The 20,390-nt window shown below is 38.8% G+C and overlaps 1 protein-coding gene across 1 annotated transcript in view; it reads left to right on the top strand.

Moving 5' to 3' along the window:
* Positions 1–20,390, top strand: part of DLC1 (DLC1 Rho GTPase activating protein) — a 418,348-nt gene that overhangs the window by 366,787 nt on the left and 31,171 nt on the right. The window lies entirely within an intron of this gene.

Below are 20,390 nucleotides of genomic sequence, written 5' to 3'. Positions count from 1 at the left end.
CACTTCTAGTTCTCAGGCGTGGGAATCGCAGTGTGGAGGGAGCTCCCCGAGGCTGGAGGGGCAGCACTTCATTAAGAACGCTGCAGGAAGCCTGGGCTGCAGGTACATGGACTGTACTCCGTGCTATACAGGGGACCTTCCGCCGCTTTTTCATTATTTTCTGTGATCTAAGTGCTGGGCGAATGCTTGGGGGGAGGGGATTGTGTGGCACCGGTGGGAGCCCTGGATGCTGCACGTACGACTCTGGGGGAAGCCACAGCCCTTGGCTTTTAATAAAATTGTATTACTAATCCCTGCAACCTGAGGGAAATTTATAATACCTAATATTTATTAAAATAATGGGAATATTTACACAATTCGTTTATAAAATAACAAACAAAAACAAATTTCACAATAAAGTTAAAATAATAGGGGTATAAAAGAGTGAATGTTAAAAAGAAAAAATGTCCCAAGGAATGTTTGAAAGGAGACAGTGTGTGTGTGTGTGTGTGTGTGTGTGTGTATGTGTATGTGTGTGTGTGTGTGTATATATATATATATATATATATATATATATATATATATATATATATATATATATATATATATAGATTGTGTTTGACAGATGAATAGTTTATAACTCATTTTTGTCCAATACAATCAGATAATTGTTGCATCTATGGTATGATAGTGGTCGAATGCAATCAGTTGCACCATTTTAAAATAGTTACCAACATTTTTACAAGATGCTTTTTAAGTGTTTACTTTTACTCATAAATGTGATACAACTTTTCTGTGCAAAATGACAATATATTATTTGGCTACTTTCACCATATATCTCACGACGTAAGCAGTTCTGTTCTCCCCTAATGATCATCCATGACCAGTATGTTCAATGTTGCTCACAGAACTGTCATACACGACTCATTCGATTGACAAATGTCAAACCCTACAAAGTTATAATCAACCATCAGTAAATATTACCAAACAAGTCCAATATGTTTTATTACATAGTTTTTCTATTTGTGATAATATAATGATTCAAACTGGTTGTATCATTTGAAAAGTTAAGACTTCTTAACTTTTTCTAGGTTGCCTACGAAATCCAGAATGTCCTTTCAGTTTAACAAGTACATGGAGTAAGTGTGCACATCTATAGGAATTGCATAATTTGAGAGTTGTAAGGAGTCTACACCTTTATGTGAATGTGCTTGAGACCTAAGAAATTATTTCTTTTGAAGTTCCCACTAATTAGTCTGCTGCCTTTTAGAAAGCAAATGACCCCCTCCTGTTTGTGGTGCCCATGATGTCATACGTTTGCCTTTTGATCCCTCCCTAAAAGCAACACCTCCTGCTGGTTGTAAAAAGCCCATATATATCTTGGGCAAATAGAAAACAAATTTTCCTTGTGTTGTCAAGCTGCCATGGTTGTTTGCCTACCTCCAAGTAAAACATATGGGTCTGCTTGTGCTAAAATATGTAGGGCTAGCACAGGACTCCTTCTGTATACCTAAGGACTAACATAGTCCACAAGACATCAGGGGTACAATCTGACATTACACCCATATATAGTATATACACTTTACACAAGCGGTTTGTAAGTAGACTATAACAAATATGTTGCAATATTGGTAATACGGCAAAATATTTGTTTAAATTGAAACTAATTTTTAGGGCAAGTTAGTCACACATGAATGTGAAACTGGCCAGAGTCTGGCAACTGGGAATTGCATGTATCTGGAGAATGAGCGGTCCCGTTCCTAGTTTTCAATATAAGTTTCCATACCTCATTGATTTGAGTAGATGGTAACGAGACATGTGGTGCCCACTCATAGGGACCCCTCATTCTCCAGATCAGTTCTAGACTCATTCCAATCTGCCATATTTAATTGAAATGTCAAACATGTTTAATTGAAAAATTCCTTATCTCAAGGTAACTAGATCAAACATATAAAGATGGAACCACTCAAATATCTGTACAAAGCTTAATCTTAGATTGTCCTCGCTATAAGACCAAATTGTCAACTCCACCACTAGTTTGATCACAACTTCAACTTGAAAGTAGGAAAAAGTTGACTTAGACAAAACCTACACAGGAAATGGTGCTTTCTACTGATACTTTGTGGTAGACCTGCCATAGAACACAATCCTAAGTCCACCTTAGTGTATACTGAAGTTCCAGGGAAGGTGAATGCTCACTGGTAAATTCTATAGTCAAATTGCTGGTGGAGCCTAGGCCTAAAGCTCATGTTTTGCATGGGTAAAGTGACTAGCTTTTGATTGTAATTTTCGAGACCTCTTTGTCAGGCTACGTTGCTATGGTCTGGGACGTAGGAGACCACATACTTTGTTCTTGGTTCATTTATTACTAGGAAAAGTTATTTACTCTGAAAACAAACTGAAATTGTTTTATAGGGTAGCAAATAATCTGTTAAGCTGCACACAGTTTGATCCCCTTCGGGGTGGTTTTCACATATTTCTAGTGGTCACTTTATTTACTAAGCCTCTTATTCACAGCAGAGAGTGAAGTGCAGCATGTCAGATCATTTCTGTGTGCTTCATCTAAAAAATAATACCGTAACAGATTGTAGAATAACCTCAGAGTATAAATCTGTCAGCAGCCCGGGAAGGGTGATATAATTCAGCATCCATCTGGCCCACGGGCTTTTGCTGGTCTGCAGCATGGCTAATTGGTGTTAGGTGATGTCTTTAACCTACCAACTTAGTTCTGCCATGCTGTCTTTCCCATCATAGCAGATGGTGGCAGTCCCTTTCATATCACCTGACCATCTTCTGCATAGATTTCCCTGATAGATCCAGCATGAAATGAGTGTGTGGAAAAGGCTTAGCAGATGTGTTTGCATCATAGTAACATTCCTTTATTTAGATATTTGACACTTGCTAAAAAAAAAAAAAATCACTTATCACCAGAACACCGGCTTTAGAAGAGTTTAACACGCTCTGTATATTTCTGGTATATTATTTCTGTATATTCTGGTATATTTATTCCAAAATATCATTCATGACAATAGGCTGAATGTTGTCAGCCTACCCGTACTGATTTATGCTCTTTGTTGTTTTTGCACAATTTGGCCACAGGAGGTGCTGTTGTGTTTAAGACCTTTAGAATATATAACGACGTATAATTTATTGCAATATGTAGAGTAGTGGGGTAAATATGTAAAGTGTTTTTTCTCGTGAATAAATGAGGATTAATATTTTAACTCATTATTTTAACCCATACATGAGATATTTTTCTGCACCCTGACTGTGTCTGTTCCCAGTTGCCTAACGTTTTTGGATGCATTCAGATAATGGTGTTTGCGTGGACTTAAGTGAGAAAAATGTAAAACTTCATAATTCAACTGCGTGTATGTTTTTACCTGGTGTATATCGTGTGTTTTTTTTCTAGGAAGAAAAACATGTAAATATGCTCTAAAATGTAGTTTTTCCATGTTTTATGGGAATGCGTTATTTGGTTTGCTTTTCATTAGTACCTAATATCTCTGGGTGCACAGGACGCGATAGGTTTACTGATGTTTGCACACGGCGGGGTATAGACCCTGTATAGCAGAACACTGAGTGCCTATGGGTTCCTATTACAGACATGTAGGCAATTTGCACCTTCGTATGGTGCCTTCGTGGAACACAATGAAGCGGTGCTTCTAGGGGAAAATACCTTCATAAATATGTATTTGGATAATATCTACTGCATTGTAACATGTGCATTCTTTTCGCATGCATTCGGTATGAATCCATAAGAAGGAATCTTCACTTCTGTATAACATCGCGGGCACACGGTGGTACATTATGAGCATGGCAGGCTATGGGCACTGTATTACGGATCCGTACAACACAAATATGTAATACAGTAGCATGCATGAAGCCTAGGGCACTATATGGACTCTTTGTACCGCTGTAGAGGGCACATTACGAGTCTTACGTTGGATTTAGTTATACCAGTGGGAATTATGTTAGCTGAAATTGCTTGTTCTTTCTCAAAGTGTGACGTTATTTTGAGCGAATTCCTGATATTGAATGTCCATCTACTATTGTGACTGGCGGTATTCAGTTTGCTGGGTGGTGTCTCTATTTTGGCTTGGAGACTAGGATGCTGCTTTGAACAGGATGATCAGTAGTGGTAAACAAGGGGTCTTGTACTTCTGTCCTCCCTAGTGACAGGAAGGAGGAAATGAGGCAATGCCTTTGGACTCCAGGAGGCTCCAGACAATGCCGGACCCACCCTAATGTGCAATGTATATGACAAAAAGGCATTCTAAACATAATAATACCTTCAGATGTTTCCTCTTCCTTTGCATGTATGAAAGACCATATTGGGAAGGCACAGTAATATGTAAACTATAATATACTGGCTTTTTGTAAATCTAACAATTCCTAGCATCAATAGTTATGTAATTTTTTTATCAACTTCATCTATGTCTTGTCTCATTAAGCATTTTTGTGTACTACAAAAAGACCAATGTCTTCATCAGGTCAAGGTCACAGCTATAAGGCTACATGTAATTCTAGCCATGCAATTGTCTATACATTCCATAGTAGTCATGCTACTGTCTGATGACAATGTTAATAACCATTGCCTTTCATGCAAAGACAGCGAGCAGAGAGCAGTTTGTTAGCTTCTGTCAGCCAATCAGTATTGCTGAGAACACTTCTGGCAATTTTAATTCACAGAGCGGCTGACAGACAGACAGCAGCTCCCAAATATCATTTTCAGCTGAATACCTGGAAGCTGTATAATAGGATCTCATCTTAGCACCCACTAGTACAACTCTTTATGGATAACCTTCTTAAAGTACATTTATCTCATGACCGTGTCACTTTAAATCAGTTGTTACAATATACAAATATAATATATTTTGGCTTATTGTCCCCCTTGCTTCCAGTGTAAGTCAATAAAATTCAAGGATTTTTTGTTGATTTACAGATAACAGCATAATATTTGCTACACACTTGACCATTCACCCGCACAGATGTGGTTGTACGTAGGAGGACAATTCTGTTAGAACCTGATAGGCTTCCTGGATTAGCATTCCTCTGCCCGGGAGAATTTTGCATTCAGATTATCAGAAACACAAATCAGTGAGGCCACGACGGGAACAGAACTGCTATTTATCCCCGAACCCTCACCTTGCTATTGCTGGAACAGCTTCTTTACTGCATGCAAATCATTTGGCTGCTACTTTTTTTTCCATTGCAAAGGAATCGATTGAACTCCACTAGTGTCACTGACACCGCACTGGCCTGGGAGAAGTCTCATTCCACATTGCACAACCACCTTTAAAAGCTGTTGCCATTTTTAAAAAAAAATTATATAATGGAAACATTAAATTTATTTACCGTTTTAGAATGCCAATGTGACATTTTTAGAAAATTTTATTTAGTTACAAATGAGTCTTACCAGTTGCCCTGTCTCTGAATAAATGGAAATTCTGGAACTTGTGGACTTTGAACAATCTCATTTACTGTTTCTCAGCAGAGCATATGAGGTCACATGATAGACCAATGACCTGTCAAGATGTAGGCAAAGCTACTTAAAGCTGGCTGTGTACATGGCCGACAACAATCTTCCCTGAATCCACCATAAATAGGCCACCAGATGGGTCAAATGGGCATGTTATTTCTATGGTGCAGGCAAGAGAACAAAAGTATCGGACAGGTTGAAATCTGTCCGATCCCTTTTTTTCCTACCCATTCATCTGGGGATGGTTTATCTGTCAATTTAGACATGAGATTATCGGGGGATTCTGAATTTATGATAATTCAAAATTAATCTATAAACTTAATGGATCAAGACCATTTTATGGACGCAACAACCATCATTGCGAGGGTTCTTTAGTGGTTGGTTATATCATAGAAACCCTTGTCTTATCTTTTCCAGTATTTGACCAGCTGTTCTCATTTTATCTAATCTTTCTGGATCATTATATGTAGTTAGATATTCTGGCACACTATTAGATGCTATTCATGTACTTTTTTTTTACCTCACCAACATCATCTTGTCTTAGCCATTCCTAGCATAGTTCTTACTTGTTCTTCAACATTGACAGACCGGGAGCTGGAGTGTAGTGTAAATAACCACGTGTGTGGTGCCCAGGATGTCAGGATTGTCTTTCTTATTGTTTATTATGTTTGACCACAAGGTTGATGAATATGGAAGAATTTTAAGGCTGTGAGATTTCCTCAGGACTGTTTGAGTAAGCCGATCACGGCAGGAAAGACACCTTCTGCTACCACCCACAACAAAATTGTATAAAGCGCTCCCACAACTTGTTGCCTGTAGCATATTTCTGTCTTTACCACTAGGCAAGGGTCAGACTTTTCATTAACGCTTGTCCTAGACCATGAGGATTCTCATATCTCACCAATACCTATGGTCATCTTTTCGGAATCTGTAAAATTTCCAACATATTAAAAAATGTTGCAGAATATTTGGAAGTTCTAATAATCAGAAGCACTCAACCACTGCCTATACAGGGCCCGATTCTCAGTCCGAATGTTGCAGCGTATCATAATATTGAACTTTTACACTGCAAAAGATCATAATAATGGTTATCACTATAGTAATGGAAGAGTTATTATCAGGTCTTGACAAATCCCAGGAGCCGGGTATCTTCTTGCTAGCCCCAACTTTTTAATTGTTTTCTATTGATTTCAATGGAATGTCTTATTGTCTGGCCATTAATACTGGTGGTAGGACTGGTCTAAATGAGCTTTCATGTGAACACTCGTTCCCGATGATTGCCATGTATAAACAGGGCAACGATCAGCCAATGAACGAGCAAACGCTCGTTTATTGGCTGATCATGTCGTTTATGATGTAAGAAATATTATCGTTGTCGGCAGCACTTCTCCCCAAATTCATGGGGATGAGCGATCGTAGTAATTCCTTGTGAACAGGGCAAACGAGTGCCGATCATTGAGCTATCTCGCTAATCGGCGCTCGTTTTTACGGCCAATATTGGCTGTTGTAAAAGGACCCTAACTGACTAAAGTCTGCAGTTATTTGAAGTTTATGTATTCTGAGGCAGATTAAAAATAAAAACTCTATAGGGGGTCAAAGTAAATGTGACATGGGATAATTTGGGATCGAAATAATGAGATCTAAGATATATGCAGATTTATTATATATTTGAATATATTGTTTATTTCTTATTCACAATCCTTTAATGAATGTACAATTAATCAAACCACTCAGTATAGACCAGTCCCTAATCTGCACAAGGCTAAACCACATTAGTTCAAGATGGTCGTTGACTGGATGTAGAACACCACACCACCAGGAAACACATATGCCCAAACACCTGGCTCCTCTCAGTCTATGCAGTCACTCCCCTCCAGCGATGACCGGCACTGTGACTAGGGGGGGAGGGGGTCAGAGGCTTTTAGAAAATAAATGTGAGGACCAGACCATGTGGCTGAGTGAGTGAAAGAATGGCTCTGTTTATTTTTTTTCCTTTGACACTTATTGAAAACACTGATATCTATTTTAGCCATGAATGGCTTCCTGTTTTCACCAATATGCAGAAATGGCTTTGTGATTAATGACACTACTGACCGCACTAACTCTTATTTAATGTTGCACATTCTATTTTTGCTGGATTTTTCATATTTTTTGTAACTATTTTTACTGTTTTTGTATTGTCTTTAGAGGTAAATATTTCACTAAGGAGTAGTAATTTAAAATCCACTAAAAGAACATGCTTAATGCTGCTGGGATATCTCTTATTCTTAGTGAATGGATGGCTTTCTTCCCAATCCTATTAAAGCCTGTATACATGAAGTAATCCTTTCCCCACCCCCTGAACAATATAACAATATTGTTACCATCATAATACTTTTATGCAAAGATATGTGGTTAAAATGTAAATGGCATGTGCAGGGAATCATTAGCATGCTTTTACATACAGGATAGATTTCCCAAACAATAATAGTCTTTATCATTGACATAGTCCACTTATACATACATGCTCCGTACCATTTATTAACAAATTCTTCTATATAAATGGGCCTGTACCCCAATCCACAAATGTCCGTCTGCTCCGTTAGTATGGAACTGATGACTTTATGCTGCACTCATCATGGTTGGAGCTCTGGAAAGCAGATATTGGTGCTTTATAACTAGATAAAAGATAAAGATTGCAGGTTCTTTATTGTTTCCTGTGAACATTTGTATGAATGTAAGCCGCTTGGACTAGTTGGCTAATCTTATCACACTGCTAAAAGGCTATTAGTAAATGTAGATATAGCCACTTGCATCCTGTGAACCATACTAGAAGCAAATACACATTGTACTCTAAGCTATCATCACTTATGTGCTTATCATGTAACTTTTTTTTATCACATTGAATGAATACAGTTTTACATATTTTTAAAAAATGTCTCATCTGGATTAATGCTATCAAAGAATCAAAGATAAGACTGTTGAGAAATATATTGAGCACTTCTCATAATGTTGGCATTACATTGACAATGTCTTCCCATTTTAAGGATGGGTTCACACGAACGTATTTCGGCCGCAAGTCCCGGACCGAACACACTGCAGGGAGCCGGGCTCCTAGCATCATAGTTATGTACGATGCTAGGAGTCCCTGCCTCGCTGCAGGACAACTGTCCCATACTGTAATCATGTTTTCAGTACGGGACAGTAGTTTCGCGGAAAAGGAGAGACTCCTAGCGTCGTACATAACTATGATGCTAGGAGCCCGGCTCCCTGCAGTGTGTTCGGTCCGGGACTTGCGGCCGAAATACGTTCCATCCATTATGTACGTAACATGCTCGTGTGAACCCAGCCTTAGACCTACTTCTTTTCCCTGTTAACCCCAGCACAGGAGAAGTAGGAGCAACCTGAGAACAGAAAGACTTTAAAAGGTTTCATTGCTTATTAATGGGTGACGGGGCACAACTCTTGCAAATATAATACGTTCAATTTATTAAATCTAGTTATTGATTGGAACTAAATCATGCCGTAGATGCATAGAAAACACAACCTATAGTGAATGTTGATGGTAAAATTGGTCTTCATGGGAATGTGGCTTGGATTTCCACCGTTCAGAAAAAGGAGCCCGTGTCTGGCTGACCAAATAAATATATCTTCTATTTTTGTATATTTGTCACAATGTTTAAGATCATCAAACTACTTTTAATATTCAACAAGGATAACCCAAGTAAACACAAAATGCTGTTTTTAAATAATGATTTAATTAATTGAAGGAGAAATGCTGTTCAGCCCTATCTGGCCCTATGTGAAAAAGTTATTTACCCTTAGCTACTGAATCAACCAGTTAACCAAATGAAATTGACAATTGGGCTCAATTTCTCTAGCCACACCCAGCCGTGATTACTGCCAGACCTGTTGAATATAAACATCACTTAAATAGAAGCTGTCTGGCAATGTGAAGTAGGTGAGAAGGTCTCAAAAAGCAGCACATGATGCCACGTTCTAAAGAGATTCGAATACAGATGCCAAACATAGTAATTGAAATCTACTAGCCTGGAAAGGGTTACCAAAGCCATTGCTAAGGCCTGGGATTCCTGCGAACCACAGTGACAGCCATTATTCACAAATGGAGAAAACTTGGAACAGTGGTGAACCTTCCCTGGAGTGGTGGGCCTACCAAAATTTCACCAAGAGCTCATAGACAACTCATCCAGGAGGTTACAAAAGAACCCAGACAAACATCAAAAGAACTGCAGGTCTCACTTACCTGAGTTAAGGTCAAAGTACATGATTCCACAACTAAAAAAGACACAAATGCCATCCTTGGGAGAGTTGCAAGGCGAAAAACCAGTGCTGACCAAAAAAAACAAAAAAAAAACAAAGGCTCGTCTTGCATTAGCCAAAATACATCTAGATGACCCCCAAAACTTTTGGGATAATGTTCTGGGGAGTGATGCGTTAAAGGTGGAACTTTTTGGAAGACATGGGTCTCGATGACATCGCATTCCACCATAACAGAACCAAAACATCATACCAGTCAAACGTGGTAGTAGTTGTGTGATGATCTGGGCAGTTTTTCTTCTACTTCATGGAACCATGAATTTTGCTCCCTTTTTTTAGAATTCTGAAGGAGAATGTCTGCCAGTCATTTTGTGACCTAAAGGTCAAGCGCAGTTGTGTAATCTAGCAGGACAATGGAACGATGCAAATGAGCAAGTCTACCTCTAAATGGCTCAAAAGAAACAAGGTTAAAGGAACAGTGTTACCACAATTTTTTTTTTAATATGTTAAAGATGTTAGTGCTTTATTAAAAACGTTTGCATTAATTTGTGTGTTTGTGTGTTACTTTTTCTTATTTTTACACTTTTTCTTCCCTATGGGGGCTGCCATTTTTTTTCCATTTCTGTATGTGTCGATTAACGACACATACAGACATGGAATACGGCAGCCACAGTCCCATAGGGACTGCGAACGGGGCCCATTCCATCCACTTCAATGTACGCCGCTCCCACACAGTCCAATTTGAAATGCGCGCCGTCCGGCGCCATTTTCCTGTGGACCGGAAGTCGCGGCCGGACAGTAAGATTACTACTTTTGGTCGCGGCTTCCGGACTTGTGCACTTGGACCAGCGGCAGCAGACAGAGCGGACGGTCCGGAGGGAGCCACGGCGGCAGGAGCAGGTAAGAGATTTCTATGTATGTTCGTGTTTGTGTGTGTTTACTACTGTATGTAAACCTACTACACTGTGTGTTAGCTCAAAAAATGGCGACACACAGTGTAGGAGGTTAGACCTTTCAATCCCCTCGTTTATCCCGGCACTAGCCAGGATAAAGGAGGGGGGGGATGCTGAGAGCTCACTAGAGCGAGGGCTTTTTACCCAATTTTGCAGCATAATGCAATGTGGTTGCTTTACCACATGCAATGCTGCAATTTTGGGAATGGCTCCATCTAGTGACCAGCAATGGGAAATATTATAAATTAGAATCCAATTGAATCCAATTTATAATATTTCCTGACTCGTGAAAAAAAAAAAAAAAATAGAACAATGTTTAATCACCTATACACTAATTGTTTAACTAAAAAAAAAACAAACATGTTTTGCTGCCAACACATTCCCTTTAAGGTTCTGGAGCGGCTGAGTCAAAGTCTTGACTTGAATTCCATTGAGATGCTGTAGCAAGACCTTAAACGGGTAGTTCATGCTTGAAAACCCTCCAATGTAGCCGAATTCAAACCATTTTATGCAAAGACAAGTGGGCCAAAATTCCTCCATAGCAATGTAAAAGACTTACAAGGGTTTGATAACAGTTGTACTGCCAAGGGTGGCACAATGAGTTATTGGGTATAGGGGGACAATTACTTTTTCACATCGATGATATAGATTTTGAATAAATCTTTATCTTCAGTAAATGGAATGATCATTTAAAAGCTGCATTTTGTGTTTACTTATGTAGTGTTTTTTTCTTTTCTATTAAAATGAGTTGGATGATCTGAAACATTTAAATGTAATAAATTAGCAAAAATAGAAGAAATTGAGGGGGGCAAAAACTTTTTCAGAGAACTGTGTGTGTGTGTGTGTATGTATATATATATATATATATATATATATATATATATATATATTACACCAGCAAGAAAGGTAGCAGCACTCAAACACAAGTAAGGAATTATTTTTAGGCGGGTGCCCAGCAAGTAGTCATGATCTGAAGACTATATTGGTATCCAAAGCAAATCTTGCAGCACGCCAATTGAGAATGTGAAAAAAATGTGGTCTATTAAGCCAACATAGCAAGGTGCAACGTTTCAGTCAAACATTAGGACCTTTTTCAAGCATGGACCGAAACGTTGCACCTTGCTATGTTGGCTTAATAAACCACATTTTTTCACGTTCTCCATTGGGAGTGCAGCAAGATTTGCTTTGGATATATATTTATATGTATATATGTATTATTATTTTTTTGTCACTTCATATAATTTTTCTCGCTTGGTTGAGATGTCCTGGTGCTCTTGTACAATAGGTCATTGGTAACAACCTATTGAAGGCTGCAGAGTTTGCTGTATTGCAGTGGTATGCGAACTTCCTAACACATGTTGGTATTTAGTACTACTTTGCGTATACTTTGAACTGTACACGTAGGGTCTTGCTAGAAAGCTTTAAATGCCTGTGTAGCTTTTGAGAATGTCAACCTAGGGTACAATGCTGCAGTCAGCGATGCAAATGAAGTAATTCTTCAACTGTCATCACGTTTCTGTGAAAGCCCTGGCATGCCATCTCCTTCTAGGGATCGTGTTATTAGAGTGCGCCTTCCTCTTCAAGGAGCTGACTCTGTACATCTGACTCTCAAAGGCATACAAAAGCTCTTTTATTGAATTCTCTAATCTCATCATAAGTATTTTCAAGTACAAAGGAATAGAAGGAAGTGGAGAGGAAATGCTAGAAGAAAACATTGGCTTTTTCAGCATGTTGGATAAAATTATCAGCAATACCGGGCTTGCGTAAGCAGAACTGTATATCTACAGCCTGGGTTACTTTTTAGGAGGGGTCTTGAAGGGTTGACAAGCAAGTACTAGTGTAGAAAATATTAAAAGTGTGATTTTTATCCCAAAAGGTTTTATACGACTCATTTTTGCTTATTACTAAAATCTTCTTATGGTGTCGCCTATGAGTTACTTGAAGATCAGAACTCACTGGTGCGGTTTTTTAGTTTACTCCCTTCTTTGGCGATAGTATGGAGAGATAACACTACAGTATTTGCTAATAACCCTTTAAAGCCCACTAACCACTGTTATATATTTCAACATTAAAAAAAATGGCAAGCCCCCATAGAGAAGTAAAAGACAGAAAAAAGTAAAACACAAAAACACAAATAAATAAAATGTATTTTAATAACATACTAAAAGCAAAAACATATAAAAAAATTTTTTTACCGTGACCTTTAACTCTCAAATGCAATAAGAAGATGTTGATAGAATGAAGACTTTAGTTCCAGCAAAAGCATATAGTGGGTGACTTGAATTTGGTAATTTACAATACAAGTATTGAGCAGTTGCGCCGTAGTTTCCATACTGTTGAAAACTTACTATGTTTTATGGTGACAACACCTGGTTGGATTGGCTGATAGTAAACAGAAGTGGATCTGTACTCACTCACAGCATCTGGCAGGGCAAACATCTCTAAAACAGCCGGGAGTGCTGATAAGCAAATCTTCCCCTGCTGTTCCGAGGAGCCAGGATGACCAGGAGATGTCTGAGTTCTTGGTTACACGGCCATCTGTTTGACTTTTTTTTTTCCCGCTATTGCCTAATTTTATGAATGATGCTTTTTAAGAAGTAAAATAAAGGTTGCTATAAATTTAAGAAATTCCAGGTTGGTCAGAAAAATGATCTAATATTTATTCACAGTTGTCTAATAACACCATAAAAATATATTTTGGAACAATTGAAGCATCTTTTCCCATAGATAATCCCTCTGAAATTGCAAAAATGTCAAATAAAATTGCATCTTTGTATTGACACCCATGGTAGGGAACAAGAAACTGTTAGATTGTCACCATAAATCTTATTACGATTGTCGTCATCGTTGACCACAGTGTTAAAGGGGTTACCCCATCTCCTAAAGTGATGGCATATCACAAAGATATTACTTGCTATTACTTTCTGATCAATGAGGGTCCTTTTGCCGGAACCCACACAGATCAAGAGAATGAAGGGGCTGCCGAGCTGGTTCAGAGTTTTTCCCTGCACCGTGGCGCTCATGGTCACAAGCTGTGCAGGGAACTAGAACATGGCCCCATTTACGTTACTGTGCAGGGACAGACCATCACTTTTTTGAGATGGGAAAACCCATTTAAGTCAAAGGGATTCGTTTGTTTAGAAAACCTTTTTTCCAACACCCTATAGGGTTTTATAGATTCATAGAGAGGAGTCTCTTATTCGTGAACTTTCTCTGACACCTTGTAGTGGCCCCTCCCCCCCCCCATGTAGTACCACTGTAAGGGATTTGATCACCCGCTACAATGTCCACAACAGGTTATAGTTGATCCTAGTGAATCCCAGGGGCGGGACATCCAGTGATCAGCCTATCTGTGAGAACCTTTCTGATAAATAGGGATTGTTCAAAGCAAAACAACTCCTTTTAAAATCCTCCTAAAATTTGAAATAATATTTGTCTCTGCTCTTTTGTCCTTCTACATTACATATCACAGATAGTTACCTATTTTAAGTGGTTTTTGCACACTAATTATTTTTTTTTACTAAAAAGTGTATTTAAAAAAAAAGTGTGTTTTAGTTGTGTAGAAAGCCAATACTTTGTAGGAGGGTAATACTGAATTTTTTATTTTTTGAATCCCATAGATTCTTAATAAGAGTCTTAATACTAGAACATATCAGTAACTCTATTTGATCAAGTAATACATTTTAAGTTCTTTTGGTTTGGAAAGTATTGTAATTTATGAGTAGGCTGAAGAATGTTGTCCTAAAGTCCCAGGATGTGTGTTAATATAGTCTAATAGTTCCCAGCTCTGTACACAAAGGAGATCTGCAAAACTTCATTTAGACGCGCAAACCTAGCTTTGTGAACCCATCTAACAAATAAGGCTGCTTCCAATAAAAATTTCCTGTTTCCTTCCCCCTCCTGTGCCTGTTGCATGCGTATTACAATACAGCAGTACAGGAGAGATTTCCTGGTGCATGCTATATGCTGCATCTTCCAGAATTCCTAGCAAACAATAAGATCTTATCTGTATTCTGAAATTATCGAAAGACTATGACTACGAAATCAGTGGCGCTATCTAAGTGCCAGACTAGTCTTTTCCTGAGTAATTCGCCTTTAGAATATATAGACTTTATACAAACTGAATATAAAACAAGAAACCACTCTTATGTACTGGTTTTTTGTGGGCTAATTGTGCAAACCAGATCCAAAAGCTAAGCTTCCAATTCAAATTTTTATACCGGCTATAAAATAATCGCATGAATGTAAAAATAGTTCTAAGGATGCTGCTAGTAAGTCTGTTTATTTACAGATGGCCATACCAGGTGAGAGATCTCACAGATAGAGACCTCTTTCCGTCTTCATTCACCCTCCTTTATGTTACCAGCGCAACAGTGGTCTAATCCTTCCACACATAGCCAACACTCATGCCCAAGAAAAGCTAAGGTTTGGATGATGGCAAGAAGATTTTTATCTTCTTACCAATACCACTTTGTCTCCCTTTATATGGTGCGATTCTTGGCCAGATTGACTCATCGGGCAAAAATATTAGACAACAAATTTTCCAGTTATAAAAAGTCTGTCTTTTGTATCTTAAATACCCCTGTTGAATGTACTGTAAATGTGGCATAGAGCTGCCCAATTATCTGAGAAAATCTAAATAGGATTTTATTCCCCAAACTGTGTTAGATATATGTCAGAAGAGCACACCAGTGCAGTTTGCCAGCTCGGGTCACCACGAATTTCCAAAATGAATAGGTTGAACTCCTTCGGTACCGCTCAAGCAAAGTGCTATGCTTTACATGGTCCATTGTTGGGTGGGTTTCTACCTTGGGTGCATGAATAAGAAGTGACTCTAAGGGCCCATTCACAAGAACGTGAATCTCGTCTGTGTGCTGTGCATGGAAATCACGCACCGCACACGGACATTGATTTCATTGGGGCCGTTTTTACAAGCGTAAATCTGACCGTGTGCGTTGCGTTTTGCATGTATGCTTTGCTGGTGGCATGTGATTTTCATGCACTCGCAAACACTTTTTTTTTTTTTTTTCAATGTAATTGATGCGTAAATGTGCACCCGCGTGCTGTCCGTGCTTTTCACACAACCATTGACTTCAATGGGCAGCTAAGTGCGTATAAACGCACCAATATAGGATATGCAGTGAGTTTCACGCGACGGACGCTCACTGCATGAAAACTTACGCATCTGTGAATAGACCCATTGAATTCAATGGGGCCGTGGGCTGTGCATTGTTTCAACACACAGAACACGGATGAGATTCACGCTCGTGTTAATGAGCCGTAACACACAGAAAAACTAGGATATTTGTCCTACAATAGGGACACTTTTAGAGCCAGATCCTGAAAACCTGGGACTGTTTCTAGTGATTATAGATCACTATGCGGAAGTCATTAGATAAATACACTGTACTCACCATTTTAATCAAACTGTTCATTGTCTACTCTCAACCTGCTTCACACAATATATTTGCACTTGAAATAAGTAGTGAAAATGACTTTTCACACTTTAAGTTAGAACTCCAGATCTTAAAGAGGCTCTGTCACCAGATTTTGCAACCCCTATCTCCTATTGCAGCAGATCGGCGCTGCAATGTAGCAACCCCTTCTCTTAGTTACCATCCAGCTTCTGGCAGTGCACAGACACAGCCGTGTTCTCGAGAGATCACGCTGTGACGTCACTTCCTTCCCCAGGTCCTGCATCATGTCGGACGAGCGAGGACACATCGGCACCAGAGGCTACAGTTGATTCTGCAGCAGCATCAGCGTTTGCAGGTAAGTAGCTACATCGACTTACCTGCAAACGCCGATGCTGCTGCAGAATCAACTGCAGCCTCTGGTGCCAATGTGTCCTCGCTCGTCCGACACGATGCAGGACCTGGGGCAGGAAGTGAGTGACGTCACAGCGTGATCTCTCGAGAACACGCTGTGTGTCTGTGCACTGCCAGAAGCTGGGTGGTAACGAAGAGAAGGGGATGTTGCTGATTCGTCAGCATCATACACTTCTATTCACAACGCCCGGCTAGTAAAAGAAGTAAAAACGCCCAGATGTTACACACATAATACACGCCCACTTGTACATAACTTTAAACACGCCCAGTTGTACTTTAGAAAGCCTCATTTGCATAAATATAAAAATGGCCATAACTTGGCCAAAAATGCTCGTTTAAAAAAACAAAAAACGTTACTCTTATCTACATTGCAGAGCCGATCTACTGCAATAGGAGATAGGGGTTGCAAAATCTGGTGACAGAGCCTCTTTAACTAGTTTTGGGGAACCATAATGTATGATGGGACTATGTCACTAGCCATAAGGCCGGCTGCTGTCTAGTGGACCCATGGATATCTGTGGTCTGCTGTGCAATCGATGAATCATTGTAGGTATTTGAGTAAAACAATCATGCTATTACTCTATGTATGTATGTTTTATTGGTCAAATCACTACTTTTCCCTCATTCTATTACATACGCCAACATGAAGTCATTATCCCGGACACTTATCACATTTGATTAGTTTATGAAGTATATTGGAGGTGTTATCCAGGATTTCAAAATTGATGGCCTATCCTTAGGATAGCCGATCAATATTAGATCGGTGGGGGTACTATTCTCGGCATGCTAATCAGCTGTTTAAAGGTTCAGCGGCAATTGAGCAAGCAATGCATTCTCTTCATTGTTACCTCTGGGCCATCAATCTTGAAATCCTGAATAACTCCTTTAAATTGCGATACATAAGATTTTGTGGCAAACATTTTTTACCTTGTAAAACCATCTGTTTACATTCATGAATCTGGGGCTAATAGTGACCGTATTCTACTGCCTATAAGAAAACTCAACAGCTTGGCAGGGGTCTTGCTTTTTGACATCTAGTGAATTCTCTGCAGCATATTTACAGCTTACTTATTATTGAATTATGTTTTTCACAGTAACCCATGCATGTCTACTGTTGTGTTTGTTTAACCTTGCCATTCCCAAAAGATGGTTATTCTTTTTAAGTTTACTCAGTTGGTAATACTGTATCACTGAATGTGAATTTGTAAACCATGTGTCCTATACAATGAATGCAAATCTAAATTTATAGTATATTTTTATTTATTTTTTGCCTTCTAGCCCTTTTTTTTTTATAAGATGTTTTATGCTGTATTCACGCTTGAGTTGTCTGATATAAGCTGGTGACAATGCGTGAGCCATTTCCTATTTGTTAGGATGTTGTAACCAAAGAGCCTTTCTCCTGTATCAACTCATCTCTTGTAAATGTTGGCTGGAATCCACAAAATCTTTTCTGTACGTGCTTCTGTTCGGTCTTTTCTTTTTCAGGGGCTCTTTTCATGAACTGCTGCAAATTGTCTAAATTTAATTCCAGAGCCTGCTCTTTTCAGATGCATTAGTTATATTAGAATAGGTCAGTTGTCAATAGCTGGGCCCATAGAAAAGCCCTACGTGCTACTCTCCATGTGTTTTTCTAACCTAAGGCAGAAGTCCAGTTCTGTAAATACTTGTCTGTCCGTTAGACCCCCTCCTCCACCTCCGTGTTCCTCTAATGACTTGATCAATGTGTAAATCACTACAGAGCTGAGACCCCAACATTGGGATTATGAGAATTGTTCTACAACACTTTCTTCACTCTCAAAATCCATTTGACTAATTCGTGCTGGAGGGTTAAGAGTGACAGAATTCCTGGTTGGATCTTTTGTAGGAGTCTATGGATAAGTTTGCTGGCGTTGACCTGCCTATTATTACGTTTTCCAAGTGTTAAAATTATGGGGTCAAATGTTAAAGGTTTTTTTGAATGACCTCAACATGATTTTGTAGAAATAGATGAAGTGTCACAAGTAAATGTTGAGTAGCAATAGTATCCTAACCGAGTAGGTGGTAAAATTGACTAGTCAGTTGTGTCTAATTTAAGTCTTTTTGTCCTGGCACATCAAGACGGCTGAATGTAGTCAAGGCTGGATAAACATTGAGAATTTGATTGCTCACCACCTGTTTGCTTGATTAAGACAAATGTGAAAGAGTCAGTGTTCATTTCACTTAATAGAGTGCTTTTTACACAGTACTAAAGGATCGCTTTTTCTATGAGGTCCTGGCCTTTTCTTCTTGGTGTGTCTGCCGCCTTCCACTTTGAGGAGGTGCCACAATGCTGTTCGTAATCATTAGCCTCAGGCTATGCATGCTATAAAACACTTCTAAAGATAGGAATAGATTTGCTGCGTTTTATTTAAGATCAGGGATAGAGAAGATATTCAAGACCTTCGAAGCCAGCTAGCCAATTTGACATTAGTGGCGTGGCAATAACAATTCTCCTAGATATCAATAGAGAACAAATCAAAAGTTAAGACAGTGGCAGCAAACTTGTAGATGTTTAGTAAGTGCTCTTGGTCAAATATCTTATACAGGTTGAACATAATTTGTCAATCATTTCCAGTTCATTGAGATCCTTGTCTTCTGCTTTACCTAACACATTTTTATATGCAGGGAACCCCCACATGGGACCCTCACATCAAAATCACAAAGTTCTATCTTGTCTTGTTGTTTCAGCTTTGTGTGCTTTAACGTTTCGGCTTTTGGCTTTTCTTATGTCACAACAAACGGAGTGTGTGATAACAAGTAGAGTACTAATAGATTCCATTGCCTTGTAGCCTCCAGCATCTTTTTTTTTTTTTTTTCTCTCTCATTGAGGGGCTTTGTAAAACTATAAAAAAAAATTTGGGGAAATCTAAAAAGAATTTGACAATATTATTTTCTTGTGCGAATGTGTTGCAAAATACTTAGAGGACCTTTCACTAGATCATACAAGTTGAACTGGTTTACTGACCTGAATAGCGCTGTTTCCAGCGCTGTTATTTATTTATTTTTTCTGTATCCCCCCATTCCAGAGATATGGCCCACTGTTATGTTGACTCCCTCTATGCTAATTTGCTGTAGTTAGCCAGCAGGGAGTAAACTACCCTCAAAGTGACTCGCACTGATTGGTCTGCATCAGAGGCAGGGAAGCTAGCTCCACCCCTTTGGCTCACTACAGCAAATTCTCTGGAACGTGGGGGAGGGGTCTAGAAAAAAAAACAGCGATGGAATCAGGGAGACACCGCTATTCAGGTCAGTTAATCAGTTCAACTTATATGACTTAGTGACAAATCCTCGATAATAGAGATTATTGTATTGTAAATTGAATTTTTCTCTATGTGACGATTATTAGGGAAGTTTTTACATTTTTATATTTAAACATATTTGGTGAATGTGAATATTAGTAGTAGATGGAAAAGCTTAATACTGATTGTATTCTGCTTGTTTTATTTTATGCTAATGAGCATGGTCCATGCTGATACACTGGGGCTGAAGACTTTGGCTTGACACTCACAATGCTAAGCCTTGGGATAATATGAGGTTTTGTTTTTTTGTGTGTTTTTTTAAAAAAAAAACAGCTTTTAAAATGTTAAGTAATTACAAAAGTTATTTAAATCAATACCAGTTAACAACCACATCCTTGAAATAAAGCACTGAATTCCCATTTCATAAAGCCTTTAAGTATTCGTTGGTCGACCCAAGTTGAAAGTGCTCGAATAACATTCACTGCTAAAAGACACATATATTAAATGTGATTTAACTAACAATCAAAAGGAAGTTGAAGAAAGTAATCCCCATTTTAAAAAGAGGAGCTGTAATGAATGACAATAGACAAAGCGATGTAGACCTTGTAGTAAATTGACATGGAAATACTGTTTC

The sequence above is a fragment of the Rhinoderma darwinii genome, chromosome 1 (assembly GCF_050947455.1).
Source record: "Rhinoderma darwinii isolate aRhiDar2 chromosome 1, aRhiDar2.hap1, whole genome shotgun sequence".
Classification (NCBI taxonomy): Eukaryota; Metazoa; Chordata; class Amphibia; order Anura; family Rhinodermatidae; genus Rhinoderma; species Rhinoderma darwinii.
The sequence above is the reverse complement of the archived record's forward strand: the minus strand, read 5'-3'. Positions and strand labels throughout refer to the sequence as shown.